Source organism: Sphaerodactylus townsendi, linkage group LG08 (genome assembly GCF_021028975.2).
Source record: "Sphaerodactylus townsendi isolate TG3544 linkage group LG08, MPM_Stown_v2.3, whole genome shotgun sequence".
NCBI lineage: Eukaryota > Metazoa > Chordata > Lepidosauria > Squamata > Sphaerodactylidae > Sphaerodactylus > Sphaerodactylus townsendi.
In genome coordinates, this window is record NC_059432.1 from 69,670,392 (window position 1) to 69,692,511 (window position 22,120).

At 42.0% G+C, this 22,120-nt stretch overlaps 1 protein-coding gene across 2 annotated transcripts in view; it reads right to left on the reverse strand.

Annotated features, from left to right (window-relative positions):
- The window catches only part of LOC125437759 (diacylglycerol kinase beta-like), a 92,274-nt gene extending 78,190 nt beyond the window's left edge, over positions 1-14,084 (reverse strand). For both annotated transcript variants that reach the window (XM_048505705.1, XM_048505706.1), the window contains exon 1: positions 13,753-14,084. The gene's annotated coding sequence lies outside the window, so the exon portion shown is untranslated. The remainder of the gene's footprint in view (positions 1-13,752) is intronic.
- Positions 14,085-22,120: the final 8,036 nt, after the last annotated feature.

The following is a 22,120-nucleotide window of genomic DNA, read 5'->3' on the forward strand; positions in this document are numbered from 1 at the left end:
CATCCTCCTCCAAGACCCCTGAACTCGGGTAAGCAGAATATGTCTCCCAAAGGTGTCCCACCATAGTCGCCGTTGGTCAACGCTGGCCCTGGAAAAGCGCAGTCAACTGGGGACGGGGACTTGGGCAGTGTGCATTGGGATGGCTAACGTATCTTCCTTTTGTGTCTTTGACAGCTGAGCAAGTGGGAGAGGAGCAGCAGCTCATGCAAATAAATTAAATAACACTATACACAGTAGTTATATACACAGATATTCACAACAGTATGGATCACAAACCTAATAATTTATCCAAGTATCTTTGTGAATCATTTTGTAAGTCACCCCTATTGAAAAGTCTTCTGGAATAACTCAGTTTTGCATATTTTGCATCAGGAAAGTGGGAGTAGGTCATTCTCAAAGGTGAGGGCCACAACAAAGAAGGCATGTGGAGTTTGCTCATTTGCAGCTTGGCATCTGCAGAAGGCCTCGCTCAGATGAGCAAAGCTGTCATGATGGAACATAGGGGGAGAGTCAGTTCCACAGGTATGAGATCCAAGGCCATGAAGGATTGTATATGTGACAGCCAGTACCTTAAACTGAGCCTGGCAGATTGGGGCCAGGTATTCTCCAGGTGGGGCCAGGAATTCTCCTGGAATTACAACTGATCTCCCCTGGAGGAAATGGCAGCTTCGAAGACTGAACTCTATGGTATCACATCCCTGCTGAGCTCTCTCCACTTCCTAAATTCTGCCACCCCCCGGGCTCCATCCCCAAATCTCCAGGAATTTTCCAACACAGTTGGTCACATAGCAAAGTAAGAAAGTATGCAACTCCATGGGCCCCCAGTCAGTGCGATTCCTTCCTCCCTGATAGAAAGGCCATGTTCTTAAGGGGAGAGGAGCGTCTCATGACACAACCACTCTACCCCAAGAAGCATTGCATAGTCAAGTGCAAAGCCATGTGGAGGGAAAAATGTGAGGAAGTACAGACCAACTACCCACATGTGGATGCCAATGTGAACGCCCTTGCATTTGATGCATGTAACAAGAGCCCATGCAGAATCTTCTCCATGTGGAAGCAGCACATGTCTGCAGCAACTCTTGTGTTAGTTTTGAGAACCTATTGCTCAATGAATAAAGTGGGATATAAGTACTAAAATAAGTTCACTGAAGTGTCCAGTAATGGAGATTCCTCATTCTCTTCCTGCGTTGTTGTCTCCCCATCCCACCCCCCACTGCCAAGAATATGAGCCCTTGGTTTCTTTCACTTAGGAGATCTGCTACAGGACCATATGCACACAATACACTCCTGATTAATGTAAATGGATTAAATAGCTGATTCAGTTATCTCCACAGCTGCATGTGACTGTACTAACTTGGACACGCTGAGATGAATGGTTCTATGCTTGGTTAAGCTGTTCATACTGCTAAGGGTCAACTTGCCTGTTTTACGCAGCTGCACGTATTTATATCTCTCTCATTTTAACTGAATGCCAGCTCTATTTCAGCAGAGAAAAGACAAAGCAGACGATTTTCCTTTCTGGCTCTTTTAACTTGAAAAATCAATCTCCCCAACTTTTTTTCCTACAGGAAAAATGATCTAGTTGCCCATCTCTCTCTCCTTGTGTTGAAAAGTAGGCTGGGTGAAGGTGAGTTTTGAATGTTGAAGAGCCTCAGCAGCGTCTCCTACCTCTGCTGAAAATCAGGTGGATTATACACTGGTGCTCTGCCCCGTGTTGCAGGGAGATTGTCTTTGGAGCAGAGCTTCTGTTACAGATGCCTCTCTCCCACCCGCCCTCACGCTCACTGTGCAGCATATCCCATAATCTCTACTGTTTGTGAGAACGGGCAAAAAACAACCTTTTCTCCTGGTTTGGGAAGATGGAACAAATGGTCCTGCATTATTCTTTGCTTTCAGCTTTTTTGATCCACTTTACTTCCTCCCCGATGACTAGGAAGGCTTTTAAAAACTTTATTTCAACTTCAAGCATTTGTATCATATTAGATCTATTGAAATAATGATAGATCTAATACAGGAATATTGAAATACCAAGGAGTATTGAAATAACAAACTTCTGTCTCCTCCAAGACAGCAGCAATGGCAGGAAGTGCATGCGTGTGTGTGTGGAGTCAGTGAGTGGGGGAGAGAACATCAGTTCTAGGGCATGGTCCCCTTCTTCAGTAGAGCATGGTTGAGGGAATTGCATTACCTTTTTCATTTAAGGGAGGACTATTTTTGGAAAGGGGCTACAATATCGATATAACTGCAATAACAGCAGTGTTGTTAAGGCCATTTCAGGATCTGGTAAAGCATCACCCCGAAAAATTCCCCAATTCCCTCCATCTAACTCCAAACCTATCTTCTCGACTATGCGTGTTCTGCCACTTTGATTATTGTGTGTCTGTATATTTATTATTTTCCTTTTATTAAAAATTGTTTAACTTTATTTCGCTTTCTTGTGGATTTAGCAAAGGCAACTTTCCGTAAATATAGGCAACAAAGATTCTGAACTTGCCTGACCCCTTGCTAAGCAAAAAGTCTGCTCTTGCTAGTTCCCCACCATTTCAGCTAACAGTATGCAACAGGATCCTAGAGTAGATCAGCAACTGGTCTGATCCAGTGCCCCATCTTGTCTTGTATTCTAATGTGTTCTTAAAATGGCATTGTCTTACCTAAACTATGATGTCTACTTTCAGACCTGTTTCTTATCTTTCTTTTTTTCAAATGGCAGACTCAGAAAGGTTCATATTGACTCTCAGATCCTAGAGTGAGGCTACAAGGTTGAAAAATAAACTGCAAAAAGCAGATATTTGGGTAACCAGATCAATAATAGGTTAAATACTGGGCTGTGATTTTCATTTATTTTATTCAAAATAGCAAATATTTCTCCAAAGCAGCTTCTGTCCACAGTAAAGAAACAAAGTTCCAATGAAGTAGCCATGAACCAAACCAACAGGGCATCCTATAATAACCATCACCTAATGTGTAACAAGTGTTGTTGGACTAGAGGCCATGAATTTTCCTGACACTTTGCCAAACAGATAATTTGCACTTAACAGATGAATGTCATATTCTTTTATGTACCTGAACTGGATGTGGGAAATTATTTCCTCTCTCCTTTCTTTGTTGTTTTAATGCCTTGAAAAGGACAGCTAATCATCCTTCTGAAGAGTTATGTTTATTTAGCTGAGCAGATATTTTACCATGGATCAGCAAAAGCCACAAATTGGCTTCCCAGTTCTTTTCAGTACTACTCCCATATTCTCCTTTTCCATAGTAGCTTAACCAAATAGTGGAGGAAAAATTGCTGAGTGTTTGTACCTGTATGAATCCACTCATAGTTTGTTGAGTGAAATTTATTATTGGCCCGTTATGCACCAAGTGTCTGCTGTGCGACAGGGGAGAATGTCCGTCACAGCAAGATTTCTTGTATGGATTTATTTCCCCAAGTCCTGCTTTCAGTTTCTATCCTCCCTGTGTCACCACTTTAACACAACTTTAATTTTCTTCACTGGCAGAGCAGGGGCTATTTGTCATTGTGTACAACTTTGCCCCAGACATCTTTCCTCCACCCACCACCAGCCCCTTAAACCCCCTCCCACTCCCGTGCACACCTCTCCCCTTCCACCTTTTCAGATTTCATTACCTCAGTTTCTGTTATTTATTATATTGATATATCGATATAAACAGAGAAGCACTGCAAAATCATTGTCTTTTATTGCATTTGAAAACCAGAAACCCATGTGTGGAGATAGGGGACTTGTTCCCCTTCTTCAGCAGAGTGTGTTTCAGGAAATTGCTTTGCTTCTTTCTTTTGGGGAAACTATTTTTGGAAAGGGAATACAACATCAGTATAACTGCAACCTCAGGTATATCGATATAACTGCAATTTAAAGGGCTTTAAAAAGACCCTTATCTTGCAAGTACTGGATGTGATGAGATCTGTGCCTTTAAGAGGGAGCTGATGGACAGAGTTAAAAGAACCAGGAAAAGCAGAGACCAGTTGAGACTTCAGCAAGCAGCTGCTGGGCTCCTCATGTGTAAACAGAGAAACAAGAGGCAAAAAATAGGGGCAAAAAATCCAAACTTCACATACACACTACAGGGGTCAGTGCTATCAATCACAGACCAGGAAAGGGATTTGGGCATCTTAGTTGATAGTTCCTTGGGAATGTCCTCAATGCATGGCAGCTGTGAAAAAGGCAGACTCTATTCTGGGGATAATTAGGAAAGGAATTGATAATAAAACTGAAAAGATTGTCATGCCCTGATATAAAGCAGTAATGCAACCATGCTTGGAGTACTGTGTTCAGTTCTGGTCACCACATCTCAAAAAGGATATCGAAGAGATAGAAAAAGTGCAGAGAATGGCAACGAAGATGATTGAGGGCCTGGAGCACCTTCATTATGAGGAGCGGCTGCAGCGTTTGGGACTCTTTAGTTTGGAGAGGAGATGTCTGAGGGGGGATGATTGAAATCTGTAAAATTATGCATGGGATAGAAAATGTTGACAGAGAGAAATTTTTCTCTCTTTCTCACAATACTAGAACCAGGGGGCATAGATAGAAAATGCTGGGGGGAAGAATTAGGACTAATAAAAGAAAACATTTCTTCAAGTAACATGTGATTGGTGTTTGGAATATGCTGCCACAGGAGGTGGTGATGGCCACTAACCTGGATAGCTTTAAAAGGGGCTTAGACAGATTTATGGAGGAGAAGTCAATCTATGGCTACCAATCTTGATCCTCCTTGATCTCAGATTGCAAATGCCTTAACAGACCAGGTGCTCGGGAGCAACAGCCGCAGCAGCAGAAGGCCATTGCTTTCACATCCTGCATGTGAGCTCCCAAAGGCACCTGGTGGGCCACTGCGAGTAGCAGAGAGCTGGACTAGATGGACTCTGGTCTGATCCAGCAGGATCTTTCTTATGTTCTTAAGAGGAGACCACACTACAGCCCTACTGTGTATAATGGACCATTGTGTTGTTTCATACCACTATATGAGAATTACTTTGAGTTTTAAGTAGATAATTACATAGCTCTCTTGGGGCTAAAAGTTATATGTAAGTTTATCTAAAAGTATTTCCCCCTCCCTCCCTCCCTCCCTCCTGTTACAAAGCTGTGTATTTAGGTACAAAGCCCGGTGGAGCATATATGTTTAAGAGATTATATTATAGAGAAAAAGCTCATGGAAAACAATACCGCTCTGAACTGGTTTATGGTTCATGTTTTACTAAATTCATGGAAGCTTTTTAAAATTTCTATCAGTACAGACATAAAGTTGATCAGAGTAGCAGCTAATCAATTTGCATTACCATTGATTAATGATGCAGTCCAAATGAAAACACATTTAATTTCCCTACCCCCAAATCAAACCATTCTGCTCAAAATCATTCTCATTACTCATGATGAATCTGAATTATAGGATTAAATGGGCGGGAAGAGAGGACTGCCTGTTTGTTTGTTTTGTCAATTTTGTGCATACTAGTTAGATAGCAAAAGCCTATTTGACATTTCATATTCCACAATTCACTGCTTTAGGAGAACTGAGCTACATAGGCAATAATCTACCACTGTTGTACAGGACAATTTCCAGTAAATTGCCTTGGAGCAAAAGGCAGTGTTCTATAGTGGTTAAAGTGTTTGACTAGGATCTGAGAAACCCAGGTTCGAATCTCCACTTTGCAATGGAAATTTGCTGGGTGACCATGGACCAATTACACCATCTTAGCCTCTACCTTGGCAAGAATTTGGATGAGAGACCTCCAAGGAATACCAAGGGCATGACGTGGGGGCAGGCAATGGTAAGCCACCTCTGAATTTATCTTGCCATGAAAACCCTACAGGGTTGCTATACGTCAGCTGTGACTTGCCAGAAAAAGTAAAAAAGGGTACAGGCTCAGGAGCCTTTAATAAAGGTTAGTTCACGATCCTGGCCCTGACTGATAGCCCAGGCTGGCCTGACCTCTTCAGATCTCAGAACCAAAGTAGGGTCAACCCTGGCAAGAATTTGGATGGGAGACTTTCAAGAAATACCAGGGGCATGATGCAGAGCCAGGCAATGGCAAACTACTCCTGAAGTTTCTTGCCTTGAAAACCCCATCAGGGGGTCACTGTAAGTCAGCTGAGACTTGACTGCAATAAACAAACAAATAATCCTGACTTGTTTGCAAATTTAGAACAGTGGGCTATGGCCATGGGGGCTGCATCTACTTCTTGTTGTGTGTGTGTGTGTGGCAGGGAGAATGGCAGGCGACAGAGAACAACATGAGAAAATGGCTCTGATGTGGATGAGGAGGCTCAAAAATTTCTGTCTCCACTGAGGCTCAATCTGCCATTTTGTCTACAAGCCTCATTTTTCCTCCTTGTGAATGATGGGAGGTCAGTTGCCTGCCTTAAAAAAAAAACTTTGGGCAGGAGAAAACCCATTAGGACTGCAGATTTCAGTCCTGGGTAATCATGAAGAGGGGAGGGCTGGTGTGTGCAGGGATGTCTGGTGTGTTTCCCCACACTTGGGAGGTTTGGGTGCACTTTCATGAGTACCCAGCCTTGTCAATTTCATAGGGTTTACTGCAGTGTTAATGTTTTAAAAAGGAATTCTGCAGCATTAACCTCCCTGGGAGGGAGGTGGGCAGTGGTGTGGGTGGAGAAAGGCAGGCGGTGAAGTGCAAAAGTCTGGGGAAATCATTATGCTTGATGATTTCCTTCACTTTCCCATCAAAAGGGTGGGGGAGTCACATTTTAAGAGGTTTCAGAAAACACAGGAATTGTCGAATCTGAAGCGTAGTCAGGGGGAAATGGGTGAACAAATGAAATCTGACCTGAAGGTATGTATACTCAATGTGAAGCAGATCACAAGTACGGCCCTTTCCCCACTTACCTTAAGCCCCGCACTACTCTCCTCAAGTAGCGTGGGGTCCCCCGGCACTCCCCACTACAGGGGCAGCGACAATGCAGCCGCCCCGACGCTGCTGCTCTTGCGCCCCCTCAGCACGCAGCATCCCTGGCGCTCCTCGAAATGGCGCCTTTTGATGGGGGGACACCCGGGCGCGCGCCAGAGATGCCGTGCGCTGAGAGTAGTGCGCAGCAAAGGGCAGCAAAGGTAATTGGGGAAACGCCCACTATATACTTCCACTATATAATGGGGGAAACACCCATTATAGCCCAAGGAAACCATTCTGTAGTCAGGGCCATATTAACCCATGGCTGGTCCCCTAGGTTTTCTATTTCAGACTCCCTCCAGTACTTCAGTCTTTCACCTCACTACCGCTGACAGCCTAACCCTGGTATGGTAGGTACTAGACAGCCCTATATCTATTTTGAAGATCTCCTGAATAATTTTACTCACAATTTTAAAATATTTTTATTACCAAAAAAAATTGATGGGGGCCCCTAGTCAGTCTTATGGATAATATGGCCCTGCCTGTAAGAAAAGTTAACTGGGGGGAAAGAATGCATTTAGGAGCAGGATACTTCCTTACTGACTGGCTGACATGCCCACATTCGTTAGCACAACCTCCTCCTGTTTCAGGCAAGCAGCTTTGTTCTCCAACATGGGAAAGAAGTGGCATTGTGTGGACACTCACTCAGTAGGCTACCATGGGTCAAACATATCAGCATTTATGTGTTTGATATGCTATAGCTACACAGACATTTTAAATGATGCAGTCACAGTGGTGCTGCTTCTTAAGATCTGTCTGTTTTACCCATATTTGTCCAAGCTTAGTCATTCAATTAAAATATATGTCTGCAAGCTCGCCAAATCTTGAAGTGACACCTTGCAGTTCTTTGATAAGAATTACACTAAGACAAATACACAATTTTCTTGAAAATTGTCAGCAAAGCAGTGTTTTACTTCTGCACAGAAGAAAATCAAGCAAAGCCAATTGGTTGGACTTGCCTGAGTAGCACAGAGCAACATTTACACATTAGACACTCAAAGAGAGGAGTAAGCTTTCCCATCGGATCTACTGAAACTCTACTTACTTTGAATTAATCATTAAATTTTTTTCAGGTTGTGCATTTTGGTGGAAGAGAAGTTTTCCTGTGTGGTAAATCATTGATTTGAGATGTCCACTGGTACAATTTTACCTTTTGCTTCAGCTGTTAATAAATCAGGTGTTGTAACATTACAAACTGGCTTAAAAATACTGAGGCATCTTGATGCCTGCTAAAAGCATTGTTTTCAGAAAAGGACATGATATGCACAGTGGCCTCATCATGTTCTGGATTTTGATGCTGTTCTGTCCATTTGCACGCATCTGGAGTCATATCAGACCTTCTGCTGTTAGTACAGCCACTGAAAAACTATTACTATTCCTGTCCAAAATCTCATCCCTTTTGGATTCTGCACCTCTGCTGCAGGTGATGGGTAGGTCATGTGTTATTCAGAATGTCTGTACCACACCAACAACCCTGACCAGAATTCTGAGTATGATACTGGCACAAGGGTAGCAAAAATGGGCTGCCACATATAAGGAGGAGGTTTCGATGTACACGTAGAGAGGTAAAACATACCCAGTGATAATCATATTAGGACTGAATGTGCTCCAGCAGACCCAGAATACTTTGAACCACTGTGTCAGTCAAGGAGGGGGAAAACAGAGAGAAAAGTAAATAAGACTGCTTTGGCCCCCAAGAGTTTGTAGAGCTTTGGAGGGGAGACTCGACTGTGTGGGGAGAAAGTTTCCAAAGAGCTTGTTCTGCTTCTAAATTGAAATCCCTTCTGGGGTTCATTCTGTACTATATAGTGGGTGGTTCATGTCCATTATTATTAGGTAGGGAAATACCTGGAGATTTTTGGGAGATTGAATGATGGACCCTTGGTCATGTTCTCAACCATGCTGATCCTTGATGCCAGGACTGGCTGAAAAATGCAAACTCCAGTAAGACTCATGCATTGTTCTAGCATAGAGACTTTAGTCATTTTGATGTAATAATATCAGAAATTATTTTTGTTTCTTCCCGAATAATTTGTATTCTATTGTCACATTGCTGAATTTCCCAGAAATATACAGATCTGGAATAAGTAAGAAGAGCAGCTTGGGTTTATTTTTATGTCTCCCAAATACATATCTGATTTGCCCACTATAATGAATTCAATTAATCTTTGCATTTCAGAGGCTGCATGTTCTTCATGTTTGTGCTGTCATATCGTAATTATAATGGGGGCTATTCTGAACAGCATGCACAGATTTTGAGCAACAGCTCTTAGCTCAGTCAGTGTGTCACTGAAGACAACGCTGCAAAGAAGATGGAATTTAATGACTGGTGTGCAGTTTGGATCCAAAAGCAGACTTCAAGGGGCCATCTGGATTGTTGAACAAGTCAAGAAGTGGGGGTTAGGCTTTCCTATTTCTCTAATAGGACAAGTCCTTCAGGTGTTAAATTGTGCATGTCTTTTCCCTACTGGGGCTTGAAACTGTTTTGAAGCAAGAGGATGTTTGTTCCAGCATAGGAAAAGAGTTACAAACCTCTTGTCCAGTTTTGTGGCCTCAATGCAGATTGTCCCCCAATTAACTACTTCTTAGGGTCAAATTACAGAACTGGAATTTCATTTGTCACAGAACTCTGGTGTCACAGGTTATAGAGTCTTGACTGGGAAATCTAGGTATTCAGGAAGAAAGCTTCTAAAAGGTTTGTTCCCCACTCCACTGTGCATTTCCTTAAGGGGCACCTGCCTATGGTACATCTGTTAACAAAATGAGTAGCCTGGAGTCTGTTTAAACCAAAGCCTGGAGCCATTAACAGAAAAGACAGTTCAATGTATTGTCGAAGGCTTTCACGGCCGGAATCACTTGGGTGCTGTGTGGTTTCTGGGCTGTATGGCCGTGTTCTAGCAGCATTCTCTCCTGACGTTTCGCCTGCATCTGTGGCTGGCATCTTCAGAGGATCATCTTCAGGCCAGCCACAGATGCAGGCGAAACATCAGGAGAGAATGCTGCTAGAACACGGCCATACAGCCCGGAAACCACACAGCACCCAACAGAAAAGAAAGTTCTTTATATAAGCCTGAGAAAAACCTTGATTTCCCAGAAAAATCTGAAACCTTAAAAGCAACATCACTCACACATAGGGCGGGGATATGGCAGGATATAAATCCAATACAAATACACAAAAACAAAAATGAAATGTTAACTCCCAAAATAATAGAAGCAGGGTTTGTGTGATTAAGAAATAAATGTCCTCTGCAGTGGCCACTGGGGGGAGAATTGCTAGCTTACTGCAACAATATTGCCAGCCTTCAAGTCATGGTTTCTGTTAGCAAAAGGAAGGGAAAGGGGACAGTGCCCTTTGCTGGGGACAGGTCCAGCAGCAGTCACCAGGTTACTTGATATTACACAACTTGGATGACTTACTCAGGCCAGGCTGTTTGCTACTGTTTAATAGCAGCCACCCCATGAAACCCGGTGGGGTATAGTGGTCAGTTTCAGATTAGGATCTCAAATCCCCAATCTGCCATGGACGCTCACTGAGTCATACTCAATGTGAGGCAGACCACAAGTGTGTAAATGACCATATGAAACTTATGGTCTGATCGTCAAGATCTGGTCCAGCAGGACTATCACACATGGGGTTGTGACATGATCAACAAGGAGCAACTGAGCTAGTTTATGCTTTGAAATTCCGGTTTCTAGAAAGAAGCAGGAGAAAAGTACACATATTAACATTTGTAGCCATTTATATTTTTAAAAATCATCAACCTAACTACAGGGTAGCCTGAGTTCATAATAACGGACATCGTTTAGCCTAAGCTCGTAATAACGAACATAGTAAGGAACATTAGCCTTAAGGCATACGTCTTTTATACATTATTGATCAATTATGTAAACCCTGTTATATTTTGAGCTAGGGTTCCTGTGGCTACTTTAATATAGAAAGATTCCTTTTGCTCCTTTGAAACTTGTGATCTTTCATAAATTCCTGTCTTGCTTATTATGGAAGAAAGACAGAGAACTGTTTTACTAATCCTCTAATCACTGTGCGGATTGAAAGGGGAATGCTAATGTTCTTGGACAAGGCAAAAGACACTTCACATCCATGCTCAGCATTGAATGTTGGGTCAGACTCTCATTCTTGATTCCTCATCTGTAAAATGGGAATGATACATACAACAAGGTTGTCATGGGGTGACAATGATAGTGACTTAATGCATTTTTTGCACCATGCAAAATGCCATGGAAATTATATTAATAACAATTAGTAATAATGCTACCCCATTAGTTCTTCATAAAATAGTAATGAAACCAAATCACTTTATATATTGAATGAGATGTAGCATTTTACATATGAGCAGTTGATAGATGTTATTATTTAGTGTTTTAGAACCTTGGGCTCCTAAATCAGCACTTTGAACACACAGAAAGGTGTGTGTTACAGTCAGAACATTAGACTATCAAGATCCATATTGCTTCCTCTGACTGACATCAGCTGAGGCAGAGAACTTCACCATCACTTGCTACTTGATCCTTTTAACTGGATATGCCAAGGGACCGTCTGCATGCAAAGTGCTCTACAACTAAGCCACAGATCCACTTCTTGTTTTAGTTTTAAAACTAACGCCCCAAGTTCCTGGTTTTTAAAATTAGGAATAGTCCAGTTGGTCACTTGTTTGACTGATTTCAACAGAATATATTTAAAGATTTGCTTAATCCTTCTGTAAAAGAATGTGCTTTAAAAGTCATTAAATTTGACAAAGCATCATTATAGTTCGTATCTTTATTGTTTACTTGATAAGTTGAAGCCATCCAGGCTAGCCCAATCTTATCACATCTCTGAAGCAAAGCCGTGTCGGCCCTGGTTAGTATTGGGCTGGGAGACCTCTGAGGAAGTCCAGGGTTTCTACGCAAAGGCCAGCAATGGCAAACCACTTCCGAATGGCTCTTGCCTTGAAAACCCTTCTGGGTCATCGTAAGTCAGCTGTGATTTGATGGCGCTTTACAAACATTTGGGATACTCAAATAATAGGTTCAATTCTTTAATGAGGAAACTTCAGGAATAAAGCCATTTTGATTAGTTTTGTCGGATGGTGAGTTTTATGTGGTCTTAGGAAAAATGTATCATCATTCTTACAATAAAATTACAGTCCAGCTACTTCCTCCAGATAGACAAAATATTATTTGCTTCAGTTAATTTTTAAGAATTCAAAATGAAAAGTGCACTTTTTGTTACGATAGCGCTAACCTAAAAATAGTGTGGAGAATCAAATACATCAGCCAGTTTGGAGGTGAAATCATCATGTTGGGCCACAATTCATTTTGCATTGTGAAAGTTCAATTTATGGCTACCCAGGCAGATGAACATTAACCTGAAACCTTCAGATCCAGGTTGAAGTGTGGCAGACCTACTAAGGATCATCACCAGAACAGCATATTGGAAAAAGAGCATTCCAGAGCCTTTGATATGTGACTGTATCACAATTCCTGTCTCTAAAATGTGAGCATATGTTTGCTTCTCAGTTCCTTTGAAGTTACTTTCCTCAATGATTTGCATATATAATTAAAACAATAAAGAGGTGTATTTTTAACAACTGGCTTAGCAAAACCAGTTGGTTCTTGAGTGTCAAGTGGAGCTCATTGTATCTAAACGAGGCCACTGATGATATCAAATGATCTGCTGCCATGAAACTTCTGGTTCAAAGTCAAGGCTCAAATGTTGATATATAATTGTAATAAATTGAGGTATAGGGCCAGAAATCTATGGAACATGTGTTGAATGAATGGGTATTACCAGAGTCTATCACGGGGCATGATTTTGGAGTGTTTGCTTAACTTTTGTCCCCAGCTTTCAATTCAATATACATTTATCACATAGCTACAATTCAGTCTGAACCTTTCAACTTGTTTGCTGATGACCATATAGGTCATATAAATCGACCCCAGGGATACATTTCCCCCTGAAAATTTTGCATTAATTATACCTAATGCATCAAACCAATGAGTTCCACCCAATACTGTTCACCTGCCCTTTATCAGACAATAATGAGACTGTAACAACTACCTGGAGTGATACTGGTTAGTAGAGAACCATCAATTGTTCCTGGATATACAGGCACAGTCAGATAGATTACTAGTTCACCTGAAGCCCACTTTCAAAAGTCTACTTTGCAGAGGTGGCTTTGGTAAACAAAATGCATTAGGATTTTCAGCCTGCTTGGAACTGTCACTTCTGCACTGCAAAACAGTATAAAACTTCAGCCTCTGAACAAGTGAAGCTCTGAGATGTAGCAGGTTAGCAAAGACAGGTCCCATTTTATAGATCTTAGAAAAAACAATGAGAAAAACTGCATGGGAGGAAGCCCTCAGCTATTATCACGCTCATCCAGAAGAAGCCTTTAATCTCTAGAATGCAAGGTCCTGTTTCTCCTACCCTCCCCCCATTCTCTCACAAGCTCTGTCCAGCCCAGTTAGCAAGTACTAGTTTCCATCCTGGCAATGCTCAGATAATAAGGAAAAGGGTACCGTTACCAGTACCAAACGTCCAGTGTTGTACTCTACAGCATTAGACCCAACAGGCTTTGAAAGAGCCGCTGAATTAAAGAAGAGTCTCCCAGCCGTCCTGCTGCAGTCTGCAAGCTACATCCTTTCTAGGTTCTACCGCAGACAAACTCTGCACATCAAGCCACCAGCCGGAGCTTCTCTGTCTGTCTGCAGCATGAACTCCACTGAAACAAACATGCAGCAGCAGTTTCCAACCTAACAAGCACAGACACACAAACACATGTGCAGTTAAACAGTCTGCAGTTTATCTGGGTTTTGTGATTTTTCAGTCTTACCGTTCAAGTTGCCGGACGCTTGCTTTTGTTTTTCTCCCCCTCTTTCTCCTTTCCTTTGATGCCTTTCTTTTTTTACTTGGAAAGGCAGCGAAATAAACAGAGCAGATGGCTTTGAATACCCAAGCCTGCCATCTGTAGCCTTGGCCCTTATAATCCAGGAGGAGTAGCTGACTGGCTCCTTGGGTGGCAGTAGGAAATACAGGCTGTTTAAGGGGGCAAGGCGTGCTCTGAAGGAGTCTCCTCTGCTCCTCAAGGCTGCCGGTTATGCTTTGTGGATTGAGCTTGTCCTTGCTGGCAGCTGCTTTCTCTGTTGGTCTGAGAGCTTCCCCAGTCAGCCTGACAACTCCAGCAACTACTCTTAAGGTGGCTCTCAATCCCTAACTGCAGAAATTTTTTCATGTAAAAAAAAAAACCCCAACCAAAACAACAAGTTCACATCCAGCTCTAACCTGGACACCTCAAGCAACACAGTGGCGCTGTCCTGTCAGTGTGAATAAAAGAGAATCCCTGCGCTGTTGAGGATGGGATGGAGAAACAGCCATCCCTTGCATTCGTCTTTTTGCATGTTTGCTTCTTCACTGCATGCCAAAATGTATTGTTCAATGAGGCTGAGCAGGAGAGAGCAGCATATTTATGCTTGGCAAGAATTCTAAGTCATCCCCAAATCAGTCTTTGTGCAGTGTTTGTCCCCATCTTGGAGTGCTTCCCCCTTAAATCCATGACACAAATTCAATTGTCTCCTTGCTTCCAGTTAATTCACTTTGGCTCATTCCGCACACGCAGAATAATGCATGCTCTTTGAAGCTGTGCGGAATGGCAAAATCCACTTGCAAACAGCTGTGAAAGTGGTTTGAAAATGCATTATTTTGTGTGTGCGGAAGGGGCTTTTCATTTCTCATTCAGTTTCATGGGGACTTGCAACCCTTAACGTGGCTGGGACCCCAGGCTGATATTTCCAGGCCAGACTGTCAGCAGGGGCTCAGCACAAGGGGAAGCGTCTTCAGATAGGTCTGAGTAGCAGTTGTCTGTTTGCTCTCAGATGTTTTGACATAATCCCCTCTGACCTTCTGTAACATCCAAGTTTGAAAAATAGTTCTGGGCATCCAGAAGTCTCTGACCAAGAATGTATCTGTTAAAATTTTTACACCAGTTTGATTGTCTTGATTCACTTTAACCAAGAAGAATTGGTTTTTATACCTTGCTTTTCTCTATCATTAAGGAGTCTCAAAACACGTTATGATTGCCTTCCCTTTCCCACCTCAGACACCTTGTGAGGTAGATAGGGCAGAAAGAGTTTTGAGAGAACTGTGACTAGTGCAAGGTAACCCAGCAGGCTTCATATGGAGGAGTGGCGAAACAGACCCAGTTCTCCAGATTAGAGCCTGCTGATCTCAAAAACCACTTCAAAATAAATCCTTATGAAACCACAATTTCCAGAGTTTTTTGAGGAGAGCCATGTTTGGGCCAAAAGAGGTTCCCAAAGAACTTTATATTCATAATACATAAGTGTGTGTCCACAATTATTTTAAAATTCAGGAATTAGAAATGCCTGCCATTTGTGCACATGTGGTCTCCTCCACAGTAAGCCTTGATCCCCATCAGGGAAATTTCCCCACAATGCATAGACTCCCCCCTCCCCCACACACACACTCACTCACTGTGCCTCAAAGAACTGAAGCTTTGTGGCTTAGCAATCCTGGGAAAGCTTGACTCTTCCTCCACACTCCATACCCTTGCACCAAAAGTGAAGGCAAATAGTGTGCATTTCACCTTCTGTGGGTGTTCTTGTTCTTCTAGGTCAGTGGTGGCTAACCTTTGGCACCAGATGTTATGGACTACAATTCCCATCAGCCCCTTCCAGCATGGCCAATTTTATAACATCTGGTGCCAAAGGTTAGCCACCATGGCTCTAGGTTATCCCCACCCTTAGGTTTGCCTAAGGAAAATTACTGGCTCTTGGTCACCCAGCAAGTTTTGGGACAGCATAAATATTGAAACCCAGCTCTCCCAAATCTTTATCCAACACTTCATTACATCACAGTGGCTGTCTAGTGAATCTTCATGAATCAATTGCCAATACTTGTTTCTGATGGATAGGAATTATGTACTGGTTTTCATTTTTCAGCCAAATGTACTGCTCATTTTTCAATTACATTCTTTATTGTATTTCCGGAATGTTATGGCGAGCCATGAGACTACATAAAGTATTTACATTACATTAGAAGTCATCAGCAATGGCACAGACACTGTCCAGTATGGGCCTCTGACAATCAGGTAAAATGTACACATGTCATGGAATAAGAGCTTTATGTTTATGAAAATACATGAATTGTACACAAAATAATGTGTGTGTGTGTGTGTGTGTGTATAATACATGAATTGTACACATAATGAGTGTGTGTGTGTGTGTGTGTGTGTGTGTGTGTGTGTGTGTGTGTGTGTGTGTGTGTGAAAAGGGAACATTTGAAATGTGGGAACAACTGAAGTGCTGGTACAACACTGTCTCTTTCCTTAAACCAGGGCAGGCTCCTCTTGTATACAATTCTGCTGACACCTAATATCACAACTGGGGCTGAGTTCCAATCCTTGATCAGGAGGAACTAGGCTATTCAGGGTTATCCCGCAGCACTTCCCAGCCACCCTTCTGTCAAAGACTTCTTCCTTTATTCTCATCTCTGTCAAGTTCCTTTAAAAACCAAGAAAGGCCTCTGACCATTTCCCTCCATGCCAAAGGTTGAATTTTCCAAAGGAACAAAACAAACCACAGCAAACAAATATGCCAAAATAGATTAAAAAAGCTTCCCCCCTTCTTTCCATGACGTGCTTGCTTTAATGTTGAGAGGCGACACTATTTCAGGCATGCTGTATTATTTATATCTAATCATAAAGCACTATATTCATTTTAGAAAGACATATATCCAGTTGGCTGACTTCAAAAAGCTGTCGAAAGACAATTAGCGTTTAGCTGGAAGAGAAGTGGATGGGGATGAATCTCCCCTTGTCTGTTACCCACCTTGAGACCTTTCCTGTTATTTCTATCAAATTAAAGTTTTTCATAAATATTTTCCATTCCCTTGCTCCTGACTTACCTTGCTCTCTACTTAGAAACTAGGGGAAATGATGTGAGCACACAGAAGAATACCAGAAATGTTTACAAAAATAATTTTTCTCTGCAACTTGGAAAGGAAAAATTATAGTTTGATAAAATCTGTGGGTATGTGTGGGAGGGGTCACCACAATTTGAAGAGCATGTGCCTGTATTAATTCCCATGACATTCCTCTGTACAAGTTGGTTTCTTTTTCATTTGCATAATACCATTAGTGCAGGTCTTAGGTATTAGTGCTGAACCCAAAAGGTTTATTGTCTCTCCCCACCCCAACATGAGTCCACCATCAAAGCGTGGAAGTGAGCTTTCAGAATCTACAGAAGCACTCATCTCTAACAACAGCCTGTTTAACCAAATGCCTTAACCGTGGCATTCAGCCATTGCAAGAGTCACATAAAAATACATGGTCCTGGTTGGCCTTTAGGAAAAATCCCTTTGTTCCCAGTGAGATATTCGGATATTCTAGCATGCCAATGTGCTCATCCTCTGAGGAGACACTGACCTTCCTGGAGATAGGTGGAATAAAAATGTGACAGACACAGAAAGACAGACAATCCTATTTCCCTTGTTATTTCAGGTGTATGTTGTGGAATGTGACTGCTGCAAAATCTAAACATATAATGGCTTTGCACATTGAAAGCTTTCTGTTCATGTCAATACAGTCACTGAATGGTAACAGTGATAGTTATGATGTCATTCATAATGTGCTTCTGTTAGCAATAAAAAAACCTCATCCGCATTCAGAAATCACCTCTTCTGTGCCTTTTCCTAAAAAGCCATGTTGCAAGAGCTTTGGAAATTTCCAATTACTATTAGTTGGTTAAGTTCCTTCCTGGGAATAATTAATAGTTCCCTTTGACATTTAAGTACTGATAAGCACTGAGCCATTCTTTTGTTGGCCCACAGACAGCAGTGCTGGGGGAAAACACAGTCCCACCCCTGCTGAGAATTTACAGATGTGGTAGCAAGGCCTTGTCTCCTATAGTAGGTATCTTCAGTCCATCTCCAACAGTGAGGACATTAGAATAACTATGGACCCCAGTTGGCCATGGGCTTAGTGGAAACTCTTTCACCTACCTATACAGCATATTTACTTCCAATATCCAATATCAGGAACAATCTTTGAGCTCAGCACTCCAGAACTGGGTTCGTCTTATCTTACCACATGGAGAGGAGGAATGTAGGATTCCCTGTGTCCTTTGTCCTAATGGATGACTGGGACAGTTGGGAAGGGGTTGCCAACTAGCTGCAGTATAACGTATTAGAACTATGGACTGCTATGTCAATAAAGGAATCAGTCAAATGTACGCATAAGTAAGGTCAAAGGTGGGTGTTTGGCCACATAATTTCTTTATGCTTCCTTTTGCTTCATTGTCTATGCTAATTGTTCCCAAACCTTCGTGGCCTTTACCTTTTTGGTTCCATAAACTCATCCCCAGTGCCCCCTACCCTACTTTACCCTACCCCACCCTACTCTACCCTATAAAAAGCATTACTCAAATAGTGGTCTGCACAACCTAGTAAGTAAGATAATAGCAATAAAATTCAAAACAGTAATAATTAATTGCACATTTATTCAAAATCCAAGTAAATTTTTAAAGTTTAATTCATTCAACCGAACTGATGAACTTGATCCAGTGATACCAACTTTTCAACATTTGATAGTAATTTATCAAGATGTTGGCAATGAATGATACAGTGAATGGTAAAGATATGCGGCACGACCTTTTTCAAGTAATCGACACATCCACAGTAGTGACCAGTCATTGATGATTCTCCATCAGTGGTGCAAGCATGGATGTAAGTGAAATGTCTTTGAAGAACTGCTCAACAACATGAGATATTAACTCCCCTTTAGTATCTGTTCTTAGTTGTCTTGCAAATAATAATAATTCTTGAGCAAAACTGTTATTTTTCATCTTTTATACAGTACACATAAGCAAGAAGTAAAGATTCATTGCCTGGCAAAGTTGACTCATCCAGCTGTAATGCAAGTTCTTTTGCCCTTAGTATGCTGCACAATGTATCTTTCACATCTATGTGTCTTTGCCCTGAACTGTTGCTGAGAAAAATTGTCTTACTTATACCGTGTGGTGACCTCTGCAAAACAACACTTAGAACCTCACTATCTGCTAGAAGGATGAGCCCTTCACCAATTGTATGTGGCTTTCCAGACTTAGAAGTCAGTGATCGACAATTAAATGTATGATGCATGCAAATCATCCATGTCATAGGGATCCATCTTCAAAACCCTCACTCACCCTCTTACCCCCAGGTAATCCCACTGCCCTCCAGGGTACACCCACTTTGGCCTAGACCTTTATGACTTTCTGTCCTTTACATTTTTTTAAAAGCATGTTCAATTATACAGTGCATATTATTTTTCACAGTTGCATTCTGCCCTTTCTCTTTGGTGGCTACTTGAGGTGGCTATTCTATGTTATCCTCACAATTTTGAGATAGATTAGGCCTAATTAATTGTGTTGGGGACTTGAGCCCAAAGGCATATAATCTGAGTTGAACAGTCTGTCAACATATGGGCTCTTTTTCAGGGAAAAATTGATTTCCCCATGTAGAGAAATGCCCTCCACCAAGAATTCACCACATTATTTCAATAATTCTATGTGTGCTCAGTGATCCAGCTGGAAACTAGAAGCTGAAAGGAAAGAGGGGCTAAAGAAATGAGCCACCAAGCTCCCCTTACAGAGCACTCAATCTCTTAGTTATGCTAATTAGTCTGGGGAAGGTAGAACAATGACTTTCATTCCATACCCTTTTAATAAGTCACACCCAAAGGGGACAAAAACTGCTATAGTTATGTTAAAAAGCTCAGAGGTCTGGTGCACAATGCAGGTGAATGTCTGTTGCAGCAAGATTTCTTGTTCAGATGTATTTCCTCAAGTCCTGCTTTTACTTTCCATTTTCTCCACAGCAAGCGAGACCACTTATAGCATGATTTTAATTTTCTTCACTGTCAGAGTGGGCAGAGCTTTGCCCCGGACCTCTTCCCTCCACCCACAGCCAGGCTCACTAAGCCTCACCCCTCACACTCCCTTGCGCTGCTTTGCATGCCTTCCCCCTCACCCCCTCCCTGTTACTGACTCCTTCCTGCTTCCTGTCCTGCTGGATTGTTTTTATTGCCAGTGAACTTCCCCCTCCTGTATATCTTTAGGTATTTTTAAAATTTTTAATTTCTGATATCGATATTTTGATGTAAAAATAATAACATTAATCAATTCCGCCAAATACCCAATTTGTCCTTGCATTGTCCTCCATTATCCCTGTTCCCACTTTTTGATCAACAGATTGGGACATCTTCAGCCCTCCAAGCTTTACACATAAGCAATCAGTGATTCGGGACCACAGTGGGAAAAGGCCATTGGTCTTGCTGCTTGGCATTTACAGTTCATGTTGTCCTTTTGCGATGTGCACACCGCCATTACTCCCCCATCACTTCTCATAATAGAAGCCAATCAGTGACTGGGCAAAGAGTGCAGATGCCGTATTCAAGACTTTTCTGTAATAGTGCACCTTTTTAAATATTGATCTTTCAATAGATTGATAAGAGAATTTAAAAATTAAATTAAAAATTAAAGCACGATAGAGAACCCACAAAAACAAGTGGCGATCGTGGAGATTGCCCTCCCCTGAAACACAAGCTGGGGGCGGGGGTAGTGCCTGCCCAGCTGCAAGCAGAGCTGTGGGTAATAATACCAAACATGCCCCAAAACAAAGGCCCCTTCCGCACACGCAAAATAATGCATTTTCAAACCACTTTCACAACTGTTTGCAAGTGGATTTTGCTATTCCGCACAGCTTCAAAGAGCACTGAAAGCAGTTTGAAAGTGCATTATTCTGCATGTGCAGAATGAGCCAAAGACTTTGTGGTGAATTCTCTTTGGGATTGTGGAAAGCTCACCATATGTAATTGGCCACACAGTTGTTTTTGAAACAGGAACAACCATGTGTCCCTCGGGTGGAACTGAATCCCCACCCACCCCTTCCCAGTATAGAGAATGGGACTTGAGGAAGAAATCCTCTTGCATTTATTCTGCCATTTTCGGTAACCCCAGATGGCCGCAAGCTACAATGCACTAAGCTTTTACCCAGGGACTGCATCTTGTCCACATGGCCAGGAAGAATGGAATGAAGACCCAACCTAGAGAGCTGAGATCATGTTGGACTTTAAACAATTGCAGCTTCAAGTAATGCTATCTGGTCCTATCTTAAATAGCACTTAGCACAAGTACCTAATGTAAGGAACCAGGACTGCTTGTTTTCACCTTTTCTTTTTCCCCTTACTCAGATCAAAAGCTTGAACAGAACACCTATATTCTTTTAATCATTAATTAAATCTTCTTATACTTTGAATTCTTTGAGCACACTGGAACCACACTGGAACCACACCACACCTATTTGGTCTTGCTTGGAAGCATGGCAAATTAGGAGAGACAGCAGGGTACTTACTGTTCCTTGAATGTGATAGCTGTAATTTCTAAGGTTGTGGTACACTGTCCCGATGCTAGCTTTATGCTGTGGAGTGAAGAGGGCCAGCAGAGCAAGTAGGTGGAACCTTTAAATGTAGACACAGGCACAGAGAGTGAAATGTGTGACTCCATATGGCAGGAGATAATCTTTTGCTAGTGGCGTGAGTGGATACCAATTTGTTTTTTTGGGGAGCAAGGGGAAGGGGCAGTGTCACAGAGTGGAGACTTAGAATGGCCAACCAGAAGGAGCAGGAGGGGGCTTGCAAGCCTGTTTTTTCACACCCAACATTGTCTTACTGGCCCCTTCCACATGCAGAATAATGCACTTTCAATCCACTTTCAATGCACGTTACAGCTGAATTTTACTGTGCAGAATAGCAAAATCCACTTGCAAACAATTGTGAAAGTGGATTGAAAGTGCATTATTCTGCATGTGCGGAAGGGGCCACTATCTAGCTTTATGCTACACAGTGCTTACAGTAATGTAGTGGGGGAGTGAGAGAGGTTAATTGCTTCAGAGCTAAAGAAGCAAGTGAGAAATGGATTTCTACATACCAGGGGAAGGGCCCTAAAGTATTGCTGATGTAAATTTATTTCAAATTTACTTTAAGTATTTATAAACCCATGTAATGTTCCCAACAACAGGAACATCAAAAGTCCTCCCTATTCGTTCTCTTCCAGGATATCCTTCCCTCATTCTGTCTGAGTTCCAACTGTTTTTAATATTCCATGGCTCCTGAAGCATAATCTGTCTTCACTGGGGCATTTAATTTT